The 27005-nt window shown below is 35.0% G+C and overlaps 1 protein-coding gene across 12 annotated transcripts in view; it reads left to right on the top strand.

The window, feature by feature from the left end:
- Nucleotides 1-27005, top strand: part of Abl (tyrosine-protein kinase Abl) — a 329539-nt gene that overhangs the window by 187025 nt on the left and 115509 nt on the right. The gene's annotated exons all lie outside the window — the stretch shown is intronic.

Consider the following 27005-nt stretch of genomic DNA (forward strand, 5'->3'; position numbering starts at 1 on the left):
TAAATGAAAATCTTGGTTTTAGTAAACTTTCAGCACGTTGGGTCCCAAAAGCGTTGCGTTGCGAAGACCAACTGCATCAAAGCTGAACTTTCTCTTGCAGTTTTAACGAAGATTGAATCAAATGAATCAGAGTTTTTGACTGGATTGTTACTGGAGATGAAACTTGGATCCATCAATATGACCCAGAAAGTAAAATTCAATCAAAGCAATGGTTACCAAGAGGTTCAGCTGCACCAGTGAAGTTCAAAGTGGTGAGATCTGCCCAGAAGGTTATGGCAACAGTGTTTTGGTACTCCAAAGGAGTGATTTTGATTGATTTCCTTGAAGGACAAAAAACAATCACCAGGAACTACTACAAGGTGTTTTGCAAAAACTGAAGACTGCATTGGCTAAAAACGTCGAGGAAAGTTGCACCGTAGAATTTTGTCCCATCATGATAACGCTCCAGCACATTCATCAAGGGTTGCAAGAGAAGTCCTACGGAAATTTAGGTGGGAAACTCTTCCACATCCTCCTTATAGTCCTGATCTTGCTCCTTCAGATTTTTTCCTGTTCCCAAAACTCAAGGAACATAAGAGGAGTCAGTTTGAATCTTTGGATGCTGCTAAACATGCAGTTTCAACATGGTTTAATAGAAAGGCCCCAAATTTCTACAAAGAAGGGTTAGAGGTGGAAACAGCGCCTTGAAAAGTGTATAGAGTTAGATGGTAGATATGTAGAAAAATGATGTTTGAATTTCCTTAAATAAAGAGTATATTGAATTTTTCATGGAACTTTTTACTTACCCTCATGTATATATATATATATATATATATATATATATATATATATATATATATATATATATATATATATATATATATATATATATATACATATACACATACACACACACACACACACACACACGTTTATCATTCTCCAGGGAATACTCATGACATTCCAACACTTCATAATTTCGAATATTATTTATAGTATCATAGATTTTGCAACACAGGAGAGGTTGTTGATCTGGATTTTATTGAAGTTTTCAGTGACTGATTGCAGTAATTTTTGCTGCGGAAGGAAAAAATGTATTTTGAGTGTAGTCTTGTTCCATCGAACTCTGAGGTTTGATGTGTGTTTGGAGAGGAGTTATTTTCTTGTTGTTACCGTTGTTGCCTTCATATTTTATATATATATATATATATATATATATATATATATATATATATATATATATTATATATATATATATATATATATATATATATATATATATATATATATATATATTATATATATAATATATATATATATATATATATATATATATATATATATATATATATATATATATATATATATATATATATATATATATATTATATATATATATATATATATATATATATATATATATATATATATATATATATATATATATATATATATATTATATATATATATATATATATATATATATATATATATATATATATATATATATATATATATATATATATATATATATATATATATATATATATATATATATATATATATATATATATATGAGTGTGTGTGTGTGTTGAGAGAGAGAGAGAGAGAGAGAGAGAGAGAGAGAGAGAGAGAGAGAGAGAGAAAGAGACAAAAGAGGTGCAAAGAAATCATACGAAATATTGCAACACTTGAAACGGAGCCACTTCGTGAGAGAACCTTGAAAAAATAGAACTACTTCGTGATGTTTGCCAGCGTCCAAGAATTAAGATTTGTGTACACAACTTAAATAGTTCCATGATACCTAGCAATACATTATGCGTAATAAGGGGGCCATTACCTACCCGTAACATCCCCGCCCAGCATCTGCTCCCTTGTGTTTCCCTAACCCCCCCCCCTCCCCAATGGCCTTTAGATAGTGAACGACAGTCTGCTCACGGTCCTACGTATCACCATCAAGGTGCAAAGGCTTAATTAATTTTTAAGAGTTGAATGTTAGTCTCCAAAGAGACACTTTTTAATGATTGCTGTTGCGACATCGCTCTTGTTGCACACATCTGAACAAGTACGCGATCTTCTGGAATCATGGAATAATTCGTTATTCTTTGTACATGTAAATCTGTTAGCCTGCTGCAACGCTGTAGAATTTGTTGACACAAGGTTCATGTTAAAGTTTTCAATTTCAGACAGGTTATGGCAATGATGGTTTAAGTTTCTTTTTGAAGTCGCAGTGTCTCGGAGAAAACTGCATTCAGAAAGAAAGACAAACTTGGCCCATGTTTTCTGTTTATAATTAGAGTCGTGTCTTTATTTCCGCATAGTTTTAATTGCGGTAAACAAATAACAGTAATAAATACAACAGTGGTGAATATTCATCCCATAGAATGACGATGAAGGACGAGGGCAATGATGACGTGTCAGTCTTGTTATCCCCATGTCTAAAGTAATTTTTTTCTGTAAGCTCTTCAGCTTGGGTTAGTTGTATGGAACTGGCGGGCAGAGTGAAATGGAGGCATTAGTAGCTTAGAAATAACGTAAGAAAGAGACAACATGGAACAAAATCTGTGAAGAAGACCTCCGTGCTATTTCTTATGAATTGGAGGTTATATTTACAGAATCAGAGAAAAGCTCTCTCTCTCTCTCTCTCTCTCTCTCTCTCTCTCTCTCTCTCTCTCTCTCTCTCTCTCTCTCTCTCGTTTATAATTTGACACGAATTGTTAATTAGAAGTTATATTTACAGAATCAGAGAAAAGCTCTCTCTCTCTCTCTCTCTCTCTCTCTCTCTCTCTCTCTCTCTCTCTCTCTCTCTCTCTAATAATTTGCTTTGAATTGTTAATTAGAAGTTATATTTACAGAATCAGAGAAAATCTCTCTCTCTCTCTCTCTCTCTCTCTCTCTCTCTCTCTCTCTCTCTCTCTCGGTGGTCGACTTATAATTTGACACTGAATTGTTAATTAGAAGTTATATTTACAGAATCAGAGAAAATCTCTCTCTCTCTCTCTCTCTCTCTCTCTCTCTCTCTCTCTCGTTTATAATTTGACACGAATTGTTAATTAGAAATTATATTTACAGAATCAGAGAAAATCTCTCTCTCTCTCTCTCTCTCTCTCTCTCTCTCTCTCTCTCTCTCTCTCTCTCTCTCTCTCTCCTGGAGCGCACCGTTTGCGTGCCTATGCTATATGGCAACCATAGTGTTGCGTGTGTAGATGGAAGGCCAAAATATTCGGTGCCGCATATACTTATCTTTTTCTTTTCCTTCTTCGGTGGTCGACGACTAATTTGAGTCCGCAGTTGTAACCATCCCTCCGCTGTAACGGGACCTGCCGCCGAAAACGGGATTTTGGTCATACGAGAAAGGAAGGAGCTTCTTCCTTCAGTATTACGCATCCTAATTTTAGGGTAATCCTCTCCCGACGCGGCTGGGTTACCGCGCATGTCGCCTTCGTTAATGATCCCTTGGTCATTGTCACGAAGGTTTTGGTTTTATTTTTTATTTTGCGTTTTTTGAAGATATTAGCCGTTATTTGCGGAAAGTGTCATATTTGGGTTGTAAGTGGTAACGCTAATAAGGCAAAGTTCCTCGATGTGGTCGAGTTATGCTAGCTTCGATTTTTTTAAGTTAGCTCCCGATGCACAGCTTACCTCAATAACCAGCTGTAAATGAGTACCAGCTTTTGGGATCAAGACACTGGGCGTGGGGTTAGTAACCTCATTAGTGTATGTATGTATTTATGTATATTTATATATATTTGTATGTATGTACTGTATCTGTATATATATATATATATATAATATATATATATATATATATATATATATATATATATATATATATATATATATATATATATATATATATATATATATATATATATATATATATATATATATATATATATATATATATATATATATATATATATATATATATATATATATAGGTGGATGGATGTGTGTGTTTGCTTGGATATCCAACGCTCATCCACTCTTATATATATACGGTACACATATCAAAAAGTCCTTCAAATCATTGGTATGAATTTCATTCCTTTTGTACAGTATTTTACTGCGGGAACAGTAGTCATTGCAGTCGATATGAATATTGTAGCAGCAGTATATATTGTTGTTTACAGAACAAGTGTACTTTAAACTTTCATGTGAAGTTTTTTTCATTGCTGTAGCATCCGGGTGAATTTGGCCTGTTGTCAAGTCTCCTGTTATTATATATATATATATATATATATATATATATATATATATATATATATATATATATATATATATATATATATATATATATAATGTGTGTATACAGTATATATAAAGTGTGTGTATGTATATATGTATGTGTACAGGCTTATCTAATGTCCACCTGATATCTTCAAAATCTGTGGACTGTTTATGCCTCTCTCTCTCTCTCTCTCTCTCTCTCTCTCTCTCTCTCTCTCTCTCTCTCTCTCTCTCTCTCTCTCTCCGCGATTGAATAGTCTTGTTGTTTTTCGTCCAGAATTAAGCGTAGAAAAGGTTCTGAAATTTGAAATCGCATCTAAGCAGGTTTATTCAAGACTTATTCAGTTATACCTTGGTGATTTATTATTCTTTGTAAGTTGATTTTGTGGTTAAATCCTGTCATTGGTATGTTTTATAGACACGCTTGATACTTCAGTTACTGTATGCCTTTGCGCGTGCGCGAACTTATTTGTGTGTGTAAGATATGCTGGTATGTTCGTGAGACGCACAAACTCTCGCACAAACACAGATTATTCCATGTGTCTTCTCACAGGCGAAGCTTTTAACCCAAGTGAATAATTACTCAGTGGTTTAGTGGTTTATTTAGAGCTTTAGTACAATAGTTATAAGCGGTGTGTGACCAGAACGCTTCCCGATGTTCTCGGTCTTCTTGTAATTTTAACCGAAACTTTACCTCTTGAATCTTTTAGAATTATGTTTGAGGTCAGAATATTTTGTATATTTTGGTTGCTTATGAATATTATTGTGGGAGGACTTTGATGCAAAGTACGAGTAATTAGTGAATGTACAGTGTGTACTTATGGGTAATTTGGTTTACAGTCTTTCCTGGTTTAATATTGATTTCATTAATGAGGCGACTTCAAAGTGACAAACGTCATCGGCGCGGAAAAAAGTACTGGAATGAAAAAAATAAAGCACGACTACTTTGTCGGTCTTGTAAAAATGTTTCCCAGCGTTTCTAGCGAGAGTTCTGACCTGAGTTTTTATATAATTTTTTTATACCTTCGTTTAAGTGAGTAGTGTTGGGGAAATCCCTTGATTTTGGTTGTTTTCTGCAAACCTGAGAAGGTTTTGTCAGAGAGCAGTCTCTTGCTGATGACAAGCCGTTACTTGTAAATATTTAACCATCTTGATCTTCCCTAAAAATAATATTTAGCCCAATTGTCTCATCTTAGTTATATTTAATTGAGGGTTTGTACTGAGTTTTATTTAGCCAGTTGGTCTTGCCCAGAGTTATATTTAGCCAGTTGGTCTTGCCCAGAGTTATATTTAGCCAACTAGTCTTCTCCAGAGGTACAATTAGCCAAATAGTTTTTCCCAAAGATATATTTAACCAGTAGTCCTCTCCGAAGTTCTCTTTAGCCGAATTTTATTTCCTGAAATAATATTTAGTCGAGTAGTATGTGAATGTCTGAAGAAATTGCGGAAAGTGGAATGGCGAAGTATATTCTCTTTAGATAATTGGACTGGTAATTACTAATTGTCTTTGGAAAGACGCACATATTTACAGGTATGTTTTAAAGTGCTTCATTAGAAAGATTTGTGATTTGAAATTATTTTCACCAGTTGCAAATAATCGTATGGATTCGTGATTTGCCTGTATAGTATTAAATACTGTACTCTGCAAGCGGCTGTTTAATAAATTGCGCTAACACAAGCAAAAACTGTCCTCACCATAACTTTGGTCATTTATACCGAAAAAAAGTGACGTAAGCAATCTTACTAAACGTTACAGTGTCAAGAGTAAAAGTATTCAAGAGTTACGTAAAATCTTATGAATGATTACGAATTTTATTTTTTTTTTTAATAGATAATTTCGCCAATTAGGTTTTATCAAGTATTTATTCTCTTGTTCAGTGACTTGTTCCTGTCCATAACACTGGGTAGTGAAAGTAGGATTTTAAAAACAAACTTGGAAATAAGAAACTTAGGAATGGAGTTTGGCTTTGTATATATGCATTAGCATTTGGTTATTATATAAATTCATTGATGAGGTATAAATTTAGGTATTATACCTTGTTTCCTCTCTTGTTTGTAGACACGGAAAATTATTATTATAATTATTGTCATTATTATTACACTGTAGTTCGGGAAAGGTATTCGATACAACAGAGTTAGGTTGTAAGGTTAAGCCCCGTAACGGGGGTCAAACCTAAAGGTCAAGGGCGTAAACATCAACCAGAGGTTAAGGTTAAATACCAAGGTCAGGTGCCAGGCAATTTGTCTTTCGTTCTTTCCCCTGCCATTCAAATATTTCTCACCAGGAATTGGAAGGAATAAATACCTTTTAATATTTTTTTTAGTATTCGCTGGAACAGTTGTACTGAGTTTATTATCATTGTTTCTTAACTTTCAGTAGGCAATTAAATCTGTAATCATTTTATTATAAAGTATTTTTGTACGGTTTTTTAATGTAATTAATTTTGTGTTCCCAAGTTTTAACAGGCAGTTAGATTTGCTATAATACAGTTTAGATTTATTATGATATAGTTGTGAATATAATTTTCTTTTCCCTTTTTACGAAGGTTTTTTCCATTCACTGTTTTTATTTCTGTCTAGGTTTAATAAAGCGATAAATTATATTAATTATTAATTTTTCAGATTTTTTTTTAAAAGAATGAGTCATATGACAAATCGCTATTATGGTATTTAAAATGTTTTTCTTCTTCCTTTGGTGATTAATGAATATATGTTTATTTACATGAAGTGTTGATGGCTGGTATACACGAGATAGATCATATGAAAATGAAGGTCTTGGCTGATGGTTATTTCTGGTTTGTTTGTGTTCCTGGCTAGCCGGGTCAACAATAAGAGATTTTGGTTACCGGTACGGTATCTTTCTGAAATGTAATGTAATATAATAGCTTATTTGACTATGAACATAAAGGACTAACTAATGTTGTTGTATTTATTATCATTACTATTATTATAATTAAGATATTTCTTTATCCATAATTTAGTTGTAGTACGTAAAGCTTATAATTGTTAACATGAAGGCCAGAGTAACCGGCTATTAGTTTTGCATGTTTAATCATTTTAAAAGGATTCTTCTTTCTCATTGGACCCGGTCACCTGTATCTAGATATTATCCTTTGTGACGATTTTTATAATTACATCAAAAGTGCCATTGGGCGTATTTTCCCAGTTTTAAAGTTGATGTGTGAGAAATTTTACGAAGCTGGTATCACGTATGTTGCAAGTGCTTCACTATCGGTTAAAAAACAAAAAGCTGCCTCACGACCCGTTTAACGTGGCTGTAAAAAAACTGCTTTGCCAACTTTGGAGAAGGCCATCAACACCTTTCTTTCACCGATATCTAGTTTGATTTTGGACAGTTATGCCTGCCTTAATCTTTGTCTGATTATCAATGTTGATTTTAATTATTGTTTGGTGGGAAAACACGATCTCGAAATTGTTGAATCTTTCTATTCTTTTGCTGTTTAATCGTGAGAGTTCTATTTAACGGAGAAAAGAAACCCTCAATAATATAATAATAATAATAATAATAATAATAATAATAATAATAATAATAATAATGTTGCTTGTTTGTTTCTTGCCAAACTAACGTTGCGTAGATTTGCTTGTCTCCGTCAGTTATGAGAACTTGGGCATATAACATGAGGAACTTACATGATCGTATCTAGATTGTGTGTATTGTATTTGTATATTCCATGTATGTGGCCTTGAGCGTAAATAAGATTATTATTATTATTATTATTATTATTATTATTATTATTATTATTATTATTATTATTATTATTATTAATTTTCTTTACTGACGACTTACGTCGAGACGAATACCAGTCTTGTTTAACTTCCCTTTAACATTTATCGGCAAAGGCATTGAAGGCGGTAACAATAAAGGCCAATACTCAAGGACCTGATAGGAAAATGATTTGAAAAATTGCGCTTTTGTTTAAACCCCCCGTTTAAATCCCTCCCTCGTGTTATACAGTACATTGGCTGAATAAAAATGAAGAAAGTTGAACGTCATCACCTTCTATGTGCGATTCAACATACCCATTATAACGATCTATACCCCAATACCCACGAGAGGCTCGCAAGGTCAGTGGGTATGATTAAGTATGTCATGACAACATTACACTGGCCCTTTCACTCGGCATGGCCGCCGCCCTTGGCCCTCTAAAGGAACGTGAACTGCGCTGCTTTTTGTATAACATTATTTGAGAGAGATAGAGATACTGTTTCTGAGAGAGAGAGAGAGAGAGAGAGAGAGAGAGAGAGAGAGAGAGAGAGAGAGAGAGAACGTGCTTGCACAGTGACAAACCCGCAGAACGTTGATAACCCAGCCTGTTGTTCAGGCAGGGAGAATGGCATGAAATATGCGCCCTGATTGCGCAAGATTTCACGCCTTTCATACCAGCAAAAAGACTTATTGACAGGATTGTGTCTGTCTGCCTGTGTATCTTTTTATTCCCCTCCCCACACATTACATATGTGTATGTATGTATATATATATATATATATATATATATATATATATATATATATATATATATATATATATACACACACACTCATAATCTAACTAGATATATATGTAATTGGGCATTTTAGTTATGACATATATATATATATATATATATATATATATATATATATATATATATATATATATATATATAAATTATATATATATATATATGTATATATATATATATATACATATATATAATATACAGATATAATGATGTGTATATATATACAGTATATACATATATATATTTATATTATATATATTTGTGTGTGAGTGTATGTGTGCTCGGAGAGAGAGAGAGAGAGAGAGAGCTGCTATAAGGACAGCATACATGTTATCAGGCTAGGTCCTTTGTAATCCACGGGAATTTCCCATGTGTACATTAACCTGAAACTGTTATATCCTTACACGTAGAGCTGTAGTAGCGTTTTTGCAATTGAATATTCACCAGAATCCCCCAGCTGGAAATAGAAGTCAGGAGGTCAGCCAGTGCTTAAACGCACACTTGGTATCTGAAAGAGGCCAGGGAGGGGTAGGGAGGTAGATAGGGTTGTTATGAGTGCCTAAAGATTATCCGTTGTGATGATTATGATAAGACCCTTATGCTATTGTTGACCAGGCGTCGAAACTGGTATGTTTATTTGCTTTTGTTTATGAGGCTGTATCAAGAGGCCCCTTTGCTCACCCCGTGCTCTTCGTCGGTGCGTTTCTTTTGTACTTGGGGTGTTTTTCTTTGCAGTCGGGTTGTAGGTTTTTTTTTACTGCGTTGAATGTGAATTTCATGAAGTAGTGTTACTCTGGTGAGGTTAAAGGGTAAGATAATAATAATAATAATAATAATAATAATAATAAGAAGAAGAAGAAGAAGAAGAAGAAGAAGAAGAAGAAGAAGAAGAAGAAGAAGAAGATGATGATGTTTATAATTATTATGCCCCACACAATTATAAAATATAGATACAACACCAAGACGAATAAAGTAGTAACGAGCAAGCTGATAATATTAATAGAACAAATGAATTTAATGTTATAGCAATGCAAAGTAAGGTGTTTAGTGGGTGAAAGTTGCGTTTTTCTTGAAGCTTCCATGCTCAAGTTATGATGTACATAAATGAACATAATTTCGAGAGGATAAACTTTTTTCTTTACCGTAATTCTGATATATGTAAGCAAGTGGTGACTACCTCGTAGTTTTTTCAAAGTTTTTCAACCATGTTGGTTAACGTTATGAGAAAAATATTTTTAAAGTAAGTGGTCAACGTTTTTTGACGATCGGTAAGATTAAGAAAATTTGGCGGTTTTAAACATATTTTACTATTACAGTGGTTTGACAGTTACTTAGCACATTTGTTGAATTCATGCTAAGTAATAACTTAAGACCTTTCTTTTGAAGTTGGTTGACATTAAATTGTGGGGTTGCTAAATCAGGGTTATATAAATGTTTTCATTTTGGTTTTACGAAGGCTTTTGAAACTTGCCTTGAACTTTTATAATTATTATTATAAACAATCAATAAAAGGATAAGATTTAAGGAGAAATATATTTATGAATGATATTTATCATTTTAATTTTGACAGAGAAAAATGTGTAAAGTTACGAAGCATTATGTGACATTTGTGATTTAGTATATGTTATATGCATATAACATAAGCATATGCTATATTCAATAGGCGTGTATATGAAGTGCCTGATGTATGAATATTCTGCATAGCAGTTCATCCCTAAATCAGCAGTCAAAAGATAAACGCGGTCGAGTTTTTTTTTAAATTCTCTCAGACGCCACCCTTTCTTAGTGGTGTTACACACACAAACACACATATATATGTATATGTATGTGTGCGTGTATGTGCGTGGGTGTGATATGTATGTATATATATACATATATAAATATATATATACCTATATATATACTGTATAAAATATATATATATATATATATATATATATATATATATATATATATATATATATATATATATACATATATAAACTTATATTGAGAAAGAGGAGAGAGAATTTTAAATGGATGGAATCATGTTTTAACAATGGTTAGTTTTGGTGGTATCCATTCTCGTCAGAAGGCGACTGCTGGGGAATGTCTTGTGCATTGGGACTTGTAGTCTTCTCCATCCCTTCTCCCTACCCCTCCGTCCTTCCACTTCCCCTTCCCCTTCTTTTCCCCCCCTCCCTATTCAAGGTTCAAGTTAGGTGTCAAGTTGCAAGTATTATGTAGGGTTGGGGTATTGTTGAAGAACGTACACATATCTCTGGCACTCCGTTTTAGGGAGGAGGATGAATTTATATGCAAAGTAGGGAACTGAAGTGGAATTAGCATCTATGAATTTTTGTACTGTTACTAATGATGATGATAATAGCCTCCAAATTTAGAAGTGTTGGTATAATGTAGGCTAACGTAAGAGTTATATGATTTTGAAATTCTCTACTTGATGACAAGGGATTGAGAAAGTTAATTAGACATTGATATTGGAGTCAGTTGGCCAGATTGAAGTGAGGACCATCCTTGTAAGTTTCATGAAACCCGAGCAGTTAAGTAGAAAAAATGACAGCAACACAATGAAATTCATATTTATGATGAAATTTAGTGGAGAGAAAATTTTTTATGTGGCTAACCACATAAAAAACCACAGGTTTGAACTGTTGCATGTTTTGTATGTTTGTTTTAAAAACTTTGAAATCTCTCTCTCTCTCTCTCTCTCTCTCTCTCTCTCTCTCTCTCTCTCTCTCTCTCTCTCTCTCTCTCTCTCTATAGTACTACAATAACATTAACATTTCTAGATCGTGAGAAATTGCTTTGGAATTACATCTTATAACAGCTGTTAAAGATTTAACACTTATAATTTTAGTTTTGTGCTTTTGGAAATTTAACTCATATATTTTTAGTTTTGTGCTTTTAAAGACTTAACTTATATTTTACATATTTTTAGTTTTGTGCTTTTGAGGTACACATGGTTATGTTTCTCTCGTGTGCAATTTTCTTCATTGGTTACGATAGCCATTGCAACCATTGGGTTTGTAATTGTTTCTTACATGCCAGCACAGTCGCCAAATAGTGCTGTCGCTACAGCCACAACACAGTTATGAAAATCGCAGGCTAGTGCATCGTAAGTTGAGCCAGTGCCAGCGGTTAAGTTGTTATTGTAGAACCTCGTTTATATTATTCTCTGTATTGTGTTGATTATTCCACCGGAGTTATGACTTCTAGTACACACCTTTGGTTTTTTCCGCTGAAATCATCACAACACATTAAAAACTGCTGGTGTTGTCCTTCATATAATCCGGTTTGGATTATTGTCCGTTCTATTTCAGTCAACTGTTTTAGCTTTGGTTCTGTAGTCGTTGCAAAGCTGTTGATATAATAACTGCTGTTCATTTTTGCTTAAGTAGCCGATGAGTTTACCATCTTTTGTGTAAGAGAATGTATGGGTTTGTGCACGCGCTTGCGCTCTTGGTGGTGAGTGCTGCAAGCGATAAGAGTTATCCAAGGGATTTATTTGGAAAGCTTTTTGAAAATCTGAAATGGTTTTAAGATGAATTTTAGTGAGAGGCAGAAAGGTGGGGGCAGAATCAGTTATTTTGAGAAGATTTATCAGGTAGTGTTAATTCATGTCATGTTAACATAGTCAGATGTGGTGATATTTTTCATTATGGTAAATTTCATTTTAACAACAATATGTTATTTTTGTTGATGATTTTGCTGCGCTAATTTCCGTAAGCCAACCAGGAAAGTTTTAGGATAATAAAAGAAGACCAAGCCACAGTTTCTCTCTCTCTCTCTCTCTCTCTCTCTCTCTCTCTCTCTCTCTCTCTCTCTCTCTCTCTCTCTCTCTCTCTCTGCAAGTGATTGCAAGGAAGGTGGAAGGGAGAGAGAATAAAAATTGACAATTCCATTACAGCCAGTGGCTATGCAATACAAAGTTTTACTTCAGGTGTTGTAAGAAACCAATAATGATTAATCAATGTATCCATCTTGCATATTTGATAATTTGTGGATTAGACTTTATTTATTTATCTGGCTCCAGAGAAGTATATTGAAACTTATTTTTTTACATACAACATACTAAAAGGAATGAGCATTTACGTACAACCCCTCAGAAGAACAAGTAATATACAGTATATGTATGTGTGTTTGTGTATACATACTTACATAAATACATATACATATTTATATGTATATAATTATATGTGTGTGTGTTTTTACGTATGTATGTATGTATAGCAGCCTGATAAAATGTAACATTGTTTACAGCGTAATCGAAAGTTGCAAGACAGTAAGTACAGCATGATCAGACGTAGGTAAAAGTTTGTTGAATAGGAAATGAGAAAGTAAATTTCGCTTAATGGTTCTTTTCAAGATATTTGGAAGGTCCGTCATCTGGTCATGGCACGTTCTTGACTGGGAAAATATTTTGGGAATTATCTACTCCGCCTTGCCTTAGGTAGTGTGTCCTCATCATTATGAAATTTATAAGGTTTGTTTTTATATATATATATATATATATATATATATATATATATATATATATATATATATATTAATATTATTTATTTATGGCGGAAAGAGGATAGTACTATTTAAATCTCTTCCCGCTATGAGTATAATATACTTAGTGCCGGAAGAATACTACTTATTAAAGCCGCCACCTATAATGGAAAAGGGGAATTGTCTTAGAATAGAAAAGTTTATTATTGCTCATTTCCAGTGACTAACGGAACTGTACTTCCACACTGGTAGATCGTAAAAATCTTTAGAAAAAAACGAAGAGTTGTGAGACTACATGAAATCTCCAACGTTAATGCTATCGACAACAGAATTTCGTACGTTTGGTCAGCTACGCCCTCGAAGTCGAAGTGGACTGGTGCAGGAAAGAAAACCCGAGCGCGAGAGAGTCGTCGTTGCTTTCTCGAAAGTTTGTTGACGATGAGCTCGAGAGTGTGGTCTTTGGAGTATATATTTGTTTGCACAGACCCTTCGAATGAATGGGCTTCAGATGCATGAATGAGAGTCGTTGTCGACGAAAGTAAGACTTTATTTGGGTTTGTCCTTCGTTGTTAATAGAATGATTTTACTGATAACTGTGTTATCGGCTCGTGGTTATCTTTCATGGCAGCGTACGCCAGTGTAATTATTAGCGCCTGAGTTTGTAACCCTCGCAAATACATACAATCTATCAAGTGGTTGTGTTGCTGGGTCGCCGCTGCTTTGAATAGTTTCTTTTTCAGTTTATGACACTTGAGTGATTAAAAGAATTATAAATATTAGTTTGTCGTGTGATGTTTTTATAGTATTTGTTTTCTGTGACTATTTACTTTTGTAGTGCCCAACCATCCTTCGCTATAGGCATTTGGTCTAATATATTTTTGTGCATCGGTGGATTTGGTGACTTACTGATGCCACTTGGAAGTAGATGAAGAAGCCATGTTCTTCCCTGGAGGGATTCGAATCCACGAATGTTAGTAAGATTGGGGTCATCATTTAGTCTGCTTTCCCTTGATATTTATGACCTTTTTTATTTTATATATTTTATTGTAGACTACGAATTTGCATCTTTCAGTTTTAGTATAACTCTCTCTCTCTCTCTCTCTCTCTCTCTCTCTCTCTCTCTCTCTCTCTCTCTCTCTCTCTCTCGTTGCTTAGATGTGATTTATGATCTTTTTTACCAAGAAATCTTAAGTGAATACACTGCTTTTCTGAGCCAACTTCAAGCGTATTTCATTCGTTGGAGGAAAACGCTAGGATATATCGTTACGTAATTTGGTGTTCGTTGTTGTGATTCATATAATGTTTGTGATACTTTTCTTATTTTCGTTTTCGCCGTTGCCGTTATGCGATTCGTTTAACAAGTGAGCATGCTTTGAAATTTTTGTGAATTTTTTTGTTTATATATTTTTAGGCAAGGGAAATTTTCATTTTTTTTTCTAAGATTTTATTCCATATTCTTTCTTATTGCCTTCGTCGTCATGCAATTTATGCAACGACTGAAGGGTTATTTTCGTCGCTATGTAAGTTCTGCGAAACAGTGGTTCATATTTTTTACACTTTGGTCATGTTCGAACTAAAACATTTGTTCTCCCCTCGACCATCTTGTCCTGTTCGAACTAAGACGGGGTTGAGCGCAGTTGAAGGTTGCAGGGTATTTGCGGTCATACTCTTGCTATGCAGTTTTCGAAGAGGATGTGGAATAGCACGTATCCTCTTGGGGGTAAAAAATGAATGTGTGCCACAAGTAGAGTCGAGCAGATTAATGTCATTTTTAGTTCTGTAGTCTGACCTTTGTCGTAATAGATAATGACCGTGGCAGCTCCGATTCGTTGGGTATCGTATTCGGATTGTATGTCTTGTTTCAACCTTGATAAAATTTTGGTATTCTTGTTCAGCATTTATCCCAGTTTCTAACATTTGATGTTTTCCAGTGTCTTGTTATTACAGAGGCTAAAACTATTACATTTTACGTGGCCCATACTTATTCGCTCATGTGGCGCAGTGGTATGATTCTCGGCTACCGGTCGAAAGGGCCGGAGTTCAAATCCCGCTACTCACTGGTGGTTTGGATTGCGCCATGCAAAAATCCGGCAGCCCGTCAACCTAACGGTCCGAAAAAAGCTGAGAGATTCAGTAGGAAAATAGGTACCAGCCCTCGGGCTGGGAAGCTAAACAGTGGGCCTAGCGACACACTGGCCACATGTCACAGGCATTGAGACCTGTCCCCCCACAGACTGTCGGCCTAAGAAACTGGAGATCAGGACCTGCACTATTAGCCTACAGAGGCCCAAGAGGACTTTAACTTTTTTAACTTGATATTTCCTTTTAGAGCTGAATAGCCATTTTTAATTATTATCCATCCATTCATCCATTTTTGCAAGAGAAAAACATTGTGTAGTTATAGTAATTTTTTTTTTTTTTTGCCTTTCTTTGCGATTTCACTGACATATCACTGTCACTTACATGTTACTCTGGCCCTCTCATTTCCACTTATATACATCTTCAACTCCGTGATTTTATTAACGTCGTAAAGAAATCATCATCGCGTTCGTCTCTTAACCACACTTTCTGGTCAGAGCTATATATTGATGGAAACCACTGCGTTGAAGAAATCTCCATTGGGTGTATTCATGGTGAAATAGTGCGATCGCCTCAGAAGTCGGTTCGTGACATCCTCAAGACAGAGAGACTTTACGTTCCACAGGGTTTAGTCACCGTGGGGAAGGTAATATCGTATCCGCCACAGGACGGCTGCTCCGTTAGAATCATTTCTTGTTTATTATTTATTGCTATTTTAAGTATACCCTGATAAAAAGACGTTAATTATATGGGGGGGTAAGAGAGGCTGGGCGTTGGCCAGACAAAGGCGAGTCTTAAAAATAGAGTTCTTTGCCTTCAGACTTATCGTTGTTACAGAGAAAAGAGTTAATTATGTGGTACAATTGTTCTATTGTTGGCATTCTTGGACAAACAGTTATATGGAAGGAGGCTGAATGGGCATACCTTCCTAAATAAGCTTATGAAGAATGGAATACGCATATGTCGAGAAAGTGGTAGCACTTTCTGAGAACAGTATTCAGATGGAAAACCAAAATAAAATCTGAAATGCTTGCGGACGCAGTTGGTTGCAGAAGTTTAAAAAAGGGGGGGAGGGGGCCTTAAGAGCATGGCACACAACTTCTATGAAAATGAAGAGACAGAAAGATGTTCATATAACATCGGATGTTCCTGCTATGTAGAGGTCAAAGGTATACCGACTTCCTATATGCAGTTGAATAAAATGTTCAAGTTGCCCTGAAGTGGTGGTAAGATGTATGCAGATATTAAATATGTAAGTGATGCTGCTAATGCTATCTATCTATGTATCTTTTATATTTCATTTGTATTGATTGGCTCCAGAAAGTGTTAACATCCCGTTTTGCAACCATGTACAATGGAAATTTTTGCTGGCAGGCGAGTTTGTTACCGAGCACGCTATGAGGCCCATTGTATCGGTTTGTGTTTGTGTGTGAGTGTGTGTGACGTGTTTTTGAAAGTATGTAGGTAACTAAATGTATACAAAAATATTGTTGATCCAGTTACTGTTAAGAGTATTTTCTGTTTTCCCCTTTGTTCGCTTCAAGTATTTTTATGTAATGAGGACGTGTGTTTTTCGTTTTATGTATGTTTGCAGATGTAAGGTTTCCTTGTTGTGCTTTGTTCCACAGTTCACATGCAAAGACATTCAGAAGAAAAAAAACTGTATACTCTCTCTCTCTCTCTCTCTCTCTCTCTCTCTCTCTCTCTCTCTCTCTCTCTCTCTCTCTCTCTCTCAAGCCTATTGCCGTCACCGCCTAGCGTAAAGCTGATTTATACTGGTCTGAATATGCACAATAAACTGCTTTGTGTGAAGAAACTCGTACCCTGGAAAGAGATGCTTATTTTCTAAAAGCAATGTTTTCTTCCGTGCAATAACCTCATGCTTGTACACGTGTATTTTATTGGTGTACATCATGCCGCTGTAGGGCCTTCTTGCTTTCAAGTTTATTGACTTCTTTTATCTGTGAGAGAGAGAGAGAGAGAGAGAGAGAGAGAGAGAGAGAGAGAGAGAGAGAGAGAGATTTGTAAATATCTCGTGTTTTCGCATTTCTTCACAAAATAGTTTTAACGATGACGTAGAAGTAATACTTGTTAGTCTATTTGGTACAATCAGAATCATTGTTTATAAATTTAAAATGCTAGTTTTTCGCCTAAACTTTAGTATCATTACATTATAAACGTCGTATTATTTACGGATAGATGCCATTTCATCAGTCCAGTTTGATATTTATATTGACTGGCATCGGTAAATGCCTCCAAAGAAATATAAATGAAGTGCTTTTCATCCTGTCACGTATTAATTACGATTACCTTTGTAGTCGTCAAATGCAATTTTCTTGAATTATTCACACTGTCGAATTCATAGGATTTAAAGTAGTCTGCCGAGTGCTGCCATCCACTGCGTAGTGTAGAAGTTTTGAATAACTTATTTGTGGAAATTTGCGTTGGAATTGCATATGTGCATATTTTGAATAGTAATGATAATGATAGTAATGCTAAGAGATTGGCAGTTTCGTGAAAAACAATCTGTGTAATAAAAATCCACAATTATATAGTAAATATATTACTATGTAAAATAAACAAAAACTTTCGAACACTTGAACGGTGTTCCTCATCAGTGCTGACGTTAGCACTGATGAAGAACACCGTTCAAGTGTTTGAAAGTCTGTTTATTTTACATAGTAATAATATATTTATTTACTATATAGTTGCGGATTTTTATTATACAATGATAATAATATTAAGTATTGCGTAATTACAGCATTATTACGAATAGCTACAAATGTTTTGCATTGTTTGAATGTAATTTTCCCCACCAAACATTTTACCGATCATTTCACACTACACCATAGAATGCCAATGCCCCCTAACATATGATTCACGAATGCTTGGTTATTAATCTCTCTCTCTCTCTCTCTCTCTCTCTCTCTCTCTCTCTCTCTCTCTCTCTCTCTCTCTCTCTCTCTCTCTCTTTTAAAGTTTGGTAAATTACTTGAGTGTTTGCAGCTTGTGTTAAGTTTTAATGGGAATTACCGAAAGGGAATAATCATAAAGCGATGCTTTATGCTGGAGGGGAGTGTTGCTAAAACGAGAAAGAGAGGTGGGTTAGTGTATGATGTGATTTTTGGAGCCATCACTCTGAGGGGAAGAGTTTTATTGGTGTAGTTATATATATATATATATATATATATATATATATATATATATATATATATATATATATAGATAGATAGATAGATAGATAGATAGCTAGATATATCCATTCAGTATATACTATTTCCCTAAACAAGCAGGTGTTCCAAACGGAGAAAAACAATAGAACAGTCCCAGCCACTTTCATACTGATTCGTAGATGAACCCATTGTATAGAAAACTTCCATAGCATTACGGTACCTGCAACCTTGTGCTTTCCAGTCATTAATGCCCTTCCTTGTGTAAATATTTTTTCAAGCCATTTATCCAATTCTCTCTCGGGTTTCCTTTCCTCCTTCTTCCTGACACTTTTGAATCATAAAATTTACACAATCCTTTTGTCCAGTATTCCTTCCACATAACCAGACTTTCGTAAAACATTATAATAAACTCTCTCAGGCTAACCTTTTTATCATTTCGATGTTCCTCCAAATTTCTCATTTTTTCAGTCTTCTTTTACTAAATATACTGAACAAACATTTCATATCTGCATCTTCAGCTTTTGTTAAATTCATATTAAGCATCGACACTTCACTTCCATAAGGGATAGTTGGCTGAGTTTCTTCATTCATTCCGACATTTGCTGCCAGTGACAATTCAAGCCTCTTCGCCGTGTGCTGCACATACGCTCTTGCCTTTCTTGCTTCACCTCCTCTGTAACTCACCGCTTATCTTATCTTACCGTCATCCATTATATTTTCTTCAAGATTCCTTTACAAATCAACCATTCCCTTTCTTACACCATCCTTTCCGGCATTCATTCCCTCATGTTCGTGGTTGTTATTTACTCTCGTAATGTTACTCATCCTCACATTTAAGTTTTTCCAGTTGCACCATCAAAAGCCATTTCTAGTCCCTGCTACTTCTCTTCACGGTTCACAATAAGTAGTGTATCAAATGCAAATGTCAGCCATTCCACTCTCCATTCTCTCCCCTTTTTCTTCGCCCACAACTTTTACCTGCAACTAATGTTCTTTGACTGTTCGCACCACTGTATATACATGAAGACATTCAGTGGTCATGGAGATAACAAAACCATGTCTCAGAACCAGTTTTACACCATCCAAGTTGCTCCCCAGTCTACATGTGTGAGACATACTTCACTCCCATCATAGACACCCCTCAGAACACTGACTGCACAATACATCTTCAACATGCCACGTTGCCTCTGTTAATTTTGTCAATAGCTTTGTCAAGGTCAATGTATGCCACATGCAGATTTCCCTGTACTTACAAACTTCTCACAGAGTTGTTTCAAGAATAAATGCTTGCTCGACGCATCTTCTTCCATGTCTACTCTCACACTGTGCTTTCTGTATCAGTCCTTCTTTCATTTGTTTTACTTTCACATTAAAAAATCTACCGTATGTCTTCCACGGTTTATTAAATGGCGTTATGTCCCTATAGTTCGTACGGTCTCATCTTGTAACTGTTTCTCTACGCAAAGGAACAATTATTCCCAGCACTCATTCTTTTGGAACCTTTCCCTTATCCAAACATACCTTACTCACCTTGGTCAGCCACTCAGTCCCAGTTTTACTACTGTAATTCAGCATCATACTGTTAATCTCGTTACCTACTAGTTTTTCGTTCTTCAACATCTTACTTGCCCTCCATATGTCCCATGTCCCTAACCATTGGCATATTCTAGGGAAGCCGTTTCATGGGTGTTCCTCTTCAGTCCTCAATAAAGGAATTGATGCGATATTTGTGGTTGTTATTGGTCAGGAGAGAAAGAGAGAAGGGCTCATCTGCCATTCAGGGCAATTTCTTGTCAAAGGAGTTCACAAACCCCCACTTGGTTTTGCTTTGCCCTTAGGGTACAGTATATTATTCCCAAAAGCATTGGTGCTTCCTAGGGCAGCATTGTCCTGTAGCTATTACTGTTTACTACCATTGCAGTAGCGGCAGTCAAATTTCAATTCACCAGCCTGGGCTCACAAATATATATACACATGCATATATATATATATATATATATATATATATATATATATATATATATATATATATACAATATATATATATATATATTCTGATATATATATATATATATGGATATATATATATATATATATATATATATATATATATATATATATATATATATATATATATTTATGTGTGTGTATTATGCATGCATATGTGTGTGTGTGTATGTGTATTGTGTGAATAGAGACAAGAGAATATATTATTACGATGGCATCTAAAGTTGCATGAAAAGGAGAGGAGGGGGAGGATGATGAGAAGGAAGCGGAGGCGATAGGAGAATTAACTAAATCTCTAGAACTCTCCCATTATACTCCGTCACTCATTGTGGTGGATGTGAAAAAATGAGGATTGGGGATGAAGGTGATGTCGATGACGAGGGAGGAAATGCAAGACGCGGAGGCCCTTTTGCACCTGGGAAGGTCGAGTAAAAAGGTCGAGCAAAATTTCATGCAAGGAAGAAAGGAAATGAGGAAAATACTTTTTGAAAAAATGTTTTTTTACAAAATTCTTGATGTATTTTGTTTCTAATAAAATATTGAAAATACTGGTTTTTCTTCGTTTATAATGCCAAAGCTAATTTGTTAAGTGCTAGTTATTTTCTATTGTGTTCAGCTTAATAGAAAATATTAAAAACACCGTAGTTTCGTAATACTTCTTAATAATATTTTATTAATTTGGACTTGAAAAACTAGATGGGTTTTGAAAACATTCAACAGTATTTTTTTTTAGTTTTTATTGCATAAGATGTTCTAAATATAATTTTAAATCATAATTATACACTTCTTAGTGCAAATTTTGAAATACAATATATTATTCTTTTTTAGTATCACACGAAATTTAAAAAAAAAATATTTCAGACATTTCCTTTCACTTTGACAGTATAAACGTATTTGGAATATTTTCAGTATTTTTGTTGGCATTGCAAAGGCTAAGGATTTTGTTTTTTTATTTGTGACTGGCTCGTGAAGTGAAAGTTTTGAACATGCTTATCTTCTGAGATGATTATAAAGTAATAGTGAAAATTATTAAATACTCCAGTTTTAGTCACCAGTTTTTGCTGAGAGCAAAAAGTTATGTCAGGTGTTTGTGTAATGAAGATAGTGGTTGCATATCTTGTTTGTACTATATGGCAGAAAAACCAATGTCAGAACGCATAGATTGTGATAAAATAAATACAGTTTTAAAATGGATGTAAAGAAAACACCTTTGTAAAGGCTTTGTGAAAAATTGTATTTTTAGAAACTATTTCATCCTCATCATCTTGAGCTTCATTAACCCGAGTTTAATTTTGGAGGCTCATCTGTCAGTTCTGTATCGGCCCATTAAACGGATCTGTTTTATATGTGGGTTATAATTTACAGTTTCAGTGAACAAGGAGTTTTTAAGTGTCATTACTGTTTCCAAAGTTTTCACTTCCTTCTAATTTTTGGGGTAGGTTATTGGATTATCTGTGTATTGTGTGTTTAGAGGCCCGTTTTTCCATGTCTTGTTACTATGCTCTATTTCCTCTTCTAGACAGAGGTTTTTCATTTTCCATTATATATATATTATATATATATATATATATATATATATATATATATATATATATATATATATATATATATATATATATATATATATGTGTGTGTGTGTGTGTGTGTGTGTGTAAAAGTATAACTGAATCACGAAAATATGGAACGTGATGAATATATAAATAAAGATAAAATCCACGAAGGAAACGGAAACACTGGACGAAAGAGTCGAAAGGTCTCGCAGCACTCCAGTGTTTCCCTTTCCTTCGTGGATTTTATCTTTATTTATATACGTTATATATATACATATATATATATATATATATATATATATATATATATATATATATATATATATATATACTGTATGTACATTTTTAAATATATTCATCTATGTATTTATTATAGAAAAATGTTTATTAAAGATCTTACACCAGATTGGAATATTTATTCGCTTTTTGAGAAGTGGATCTTTAAGGTAGTCCGTGTATTTTTCAAACTTAGGCTTTTTGGCGATTTTGCGAAGATTTATGCGTCTTTTCATGATGGAAGAAGAATAAAAAAGAAAAATAACTTGTGTCTCGTGGACATAAATATGACCGGATCATGTCCGAGGTGAGGCGTTTTTGACATCATGAGTTTTGACGTCAGTGTCAGTAACCAAATCATTTGTACTGTATTGACTAGAATGATAAAGAGTCTAGACGTTCTAGGAAACTCTTGACATGAAGGACCTTTGAGTGGGTAAGGGTATCGATCTGGCTGTGGTTAGAACGACATGGTAAATCTTCTAGTGAAGTTGTGAAATTGCTTTTCATTTATTTATGAAACGTGTGATTTATTTTCTCATTTCGCTTAATAAAGACGTTTTTTTTTACATTGACCTTTGCATCTTACATTGACCTTTGCATGAAAAAAGATTTTCCAGTCATTTTGCCATGTGCAAATGACAAAGTAAGAAAAGATTGATTTATTTTTTCCAGTAATTATTTTTCTACTTGCAGAAGACAAAGTAAGGAAAGACTGATTTGGTGGGGGGCTGGCGTTTTGTTTATAATAGGTGTTTTCTTTGCATGAATATGTCTTTCATTATTCTGCTTATAAATGTGATCATTGTTTTCCTGCTTAGTCTTGAGGAAAAGAGAGACAGTAGTAGTAATATTTTATGTAGACTATAATGCTATAGGTGTTATCTAAAGGCAATGCTGTAGAAATTGAAACAAAAAGAGTCAAGTATTAGTAGGAATTGACGAAAATAAGTAATCATAGCCAGTATCTCTTTAGGAGGCGAGTCTTGCTAAAATGAGTGTGTTTATTTCGTAGACCAAGTAAACTTGAAAAGTTTTTAACTGAATCCGACAACTCAACGGAGTGAAATAAGCCTGATGCAGCTGAAAGTGATTCAGCTGGGTATGATGAAGAACGGCTAAAAAGGAAGTGTTGCAGATTGATCAACAAGGGTGGTTGAGAGAGAGAGAGAGAGAGAGAGAGAGACTAAGGGAAGGGTGCAAAGTAGATTGATTGCGTCGCACCCAGACTGACAAAGAGAATTGAAATTTTAATGAAGTTTTTAAGTGTAATGACTCTCTCTCTCTCTCTCTCTCTCTCTCTCTCTCTCTCTCTCTCTCTCTCTCTCAAAAGAAAACAAAGAAGAGTAAGCCAGAATTACGAAGGAAGCCAGCTTATTAAAGTTGGGAGAACCCCGAATTAGTAATTGGAGTCTAAATCGTGGAAGAGGGAACCGAAGGTAGGAGGAAATGCCCCTTGTGTTGCTAGGGCGCGTAGAAGTGACTTTTAGTCTTAAGGTGTTCCTGTAGGAAGAGAGAAGAGTTCGTGATAAGAAGAGGTAATAGGGAAGGAGGGCCTGACTGCGAAGAGGTGGGGAAAGCCTCCTGGTGTAGGATTTAGTAGGGTTATTCAGCCAATAGGAAAATATGTCCCATGACATGAATGTTAAGGGGAAAGTGGATATAGTGAGTAAGGTGACGACAGGTATGTGGATGCGCCCCTCTAATTGTTGGTTATGTGTTAGGGATTTGTGATTAAAGTTGTTTCATAGCCAAGAAAAAAGATCATCTTGATGGTTGGGGCCGGGGATGGGCGGGGGATTGGTCCTTGGATTGGTAGGAGTACACGACAGGTAGGTGGCAATCTCCCTGCCCTTGGAAGCGTTGTTTAGGCAAAGCTTAAGCAATCAATCATCTATTTTGTCATCAAATGTAATGAGGGGAAGAATGCTGTGAGATGGGCAAGTGCTCCTGGAAAGTGTTGGGTAAGGTGGGAAATGAGGTTGGGTGTAAAGGTGGTTTTTCTTTCCCCGAGGAGAAGACGGAAGAGGAGCCAACGAAGGATCAGGTCTCACTTGGTTGTCGTCGTATTTCCTGATTATCCTGATTTCAAGGTCAGCCGTGAGCAAGTCACGTTCATGCTTCTGTTACTTTTTTATTTTCACTGGAAATCATTCTGGAATATCTACAGGAGACACGCACACATTTGTTTATGTATACATACATACATATATACATACATTATATATATATATATATATATATATATATATATATATATATATATATATATATATATATATATGCATGTCTCAACAGATATATATATATATATATATATATATATATATATATATCCAATAGATATATATATATATATATATATATATATATATATATATATATATATATATATATATATATATATATATATATATATATATATATATATATGTATGTGTACATACATGTATATATGTGTGTGTGTGTGTGTGTTTGTGTGGGTGCATATGTAATGTATTTACTGTGCGTGCAGTTATTTTAAATATAGTGGCCAGTGGAATTGGAGGTAATGCCGTCGCCTAGGTTTGGTCCTAAGGAATCTCGAAAAAGAAAGAAAAGGAACACTGCTGGAGTTTAAACCCCCCCCCCCTCCAAAAATGACCGAAATGCTTATGGAAGGATGGTTGTAGATATTTTGTCAAAAGGCTTGAAATTTTAATTCGGATTGAAACTGCTCTTGATATTAATCCACTTGGGTAACAGTTAAATATTCCTTGTGTGTGTAGTTTTTTGTATTTTTGTAGGCAGATTGGATGTTATTGAATCATTTGAACTTTACGTTTTTATGCTGATACAGTTCAGTGTTTAAAGGTCACGAATTCTCACATTTCTCAGAGAAGTCTTATTAAATTTTTCTTTATTTTTTACCGTCTTCAATTGATGGTGTTGAAATATTTTTCATTAATTCTTCAGTTTTTACTACGGTTCTTTATTAGTATTTTTTTTGTCGTAACGTCCTAAAGCTCTCTCTCTCTCTCTCTCTCTCTCTCTCTCTCTCTCTCTCTCTCTCTCTCTCTCTCTCTCTTTTTATAGATTGATGTTGTACTTCGAATACCTCACTGTATAGCTTTCTCTGATAAACAATATTTTTTGTGAGAATGACAGATGTGCACATGATAATTTTTGTCAAATGACAGAGATCCTTAATCAAGCCAAGCATTAAGCAATGAAAACTGTCAGAGAATTTTTGAATATATCATGTTTTGTTCTTTGTGGTTTGGATATTCTCTCACTTATTTGTTCAAGATGTACAGTAGATGGTTGGTTTGCACTTTTCTGAGCATACGTCAAGTAATTCATTTTATTTGCTTTATTTTTCATTAATGCTTCAATTTTAACTAAGGTTCGTTCTTATTAGTATTTATTTTTTTTGTCGTAACGTCCTAACGCCTCTCTCTCTCTCTCTCCTCTCTCTCTCTCTCTCTCTCTCTCTCTCTCTCTCTCTCTCTCTCTCTCTCTCTCTCTCTCGGTGTTATTACATTATTATGCTGTTCGTTGGGAGAGTCGGTAGAGTTGTGGCCTAGCATTCGCTAGGCCGAGTTCGACCCTCCGGCCGGCTAATGAAGAGTTAGAGGAATTTATTTCCGGTGATAGAAATTCGTTTTTCGCTATAATGTGGTTCGGATTCCACAGTAAGCTGTAGGTCCCGTTGCTAAGTAACCAGTTGGTTCTTAGCCACGTAAAATAAGTCTGATCCTTCGGGCCAGCCCTAGGAGAGCTGTTAATCAGCTCAGTGGTCTGGTAAAACTAAGGTATACTTAACTTATTACATTATATTGGCTTTGAGCCAGCACTGGTTCTCGACTTTTTAAGTACCTCCTTCCCCTTTATCTCCCTCTCCATCTTTCTCTCAAAATATCTGTTCCCTTCACTCTTCCCTATCCCTTTCAAACCCCTTCCCTCTCCCTCCCCTCCACATACTCCCTCTGTCCATTTATCCAGCCATCCATCCGTGCACCTATCGTGAGGAACCGATTATTATCTGTGCAGTGATCTGCCTTGGCTTTAGATGAGGTTGAGGTTGTTAGGCCTCTCGATCTCTCTAAGGCTTAGGATACTGAGTCGCCTATCGCTGTCTTTTAACTATAGCCTGAAACCATCTCAAGTTCTCACAAAAATATGGTCCCAGTTCTTTACCCAGAGGAGGCCTAATGAATTAATCTTCCCTCTCTCTCTCTCTCTCTCTCTCTCTCTCTCTCTCTCTCTCTCTCTCTCTCTCTCTCTCTCTCTCTCTTAATTTTTGCCTCCTCTTAGACCTAGTACCTGGCAAACTTCGGTGTAATCTCTTCAAGGGACGATGGCCACCCGTTTGACGGGGTCGTGTGAAACTTTGGTAGAGGAAATGTAGTTTTAAGGTTGTTCGGTCAGAAGTGGGAATTCACTTTTAAGAGGTTTTAGATTATATTTGTAGTATAGTTTGCAGTATGTTTATTTAAACTTGATATGGGTAATCAATATATATGTATTTTCATTTATTGATACGATCGCATGTCCTTGTGGTGTTATTTATATGTTCGTCATTCTTCATACCTTTGATCATCCCGTCGGTGAAATGAAACGGAACGGAGTAGGGTAGTTTCCTGGAAAATCCTTTTACTTCTTTAGTGGCCTTCGGGTTGAATCATGTACCTAATATTTGCTTTTCAATTTCA

The sequence above is a fragment of the Macrobrachium rosenbergii genome, chromosome 16 (assembly GCF_040412425.1).
Source record: "Macrobrachium rosenbergii isolate ZJJX-2024 chromosome 16, ASM4041242v1, whole genome shotgun sequence".
In the NCBI taxonomy this organism is placed as follows: Eukaryota; Metazoa; Arthropoda; class Malacostraca; order Decapoda; family Palaemonidae; genus Macrobrachium; species Macrobrachium rosenbergii.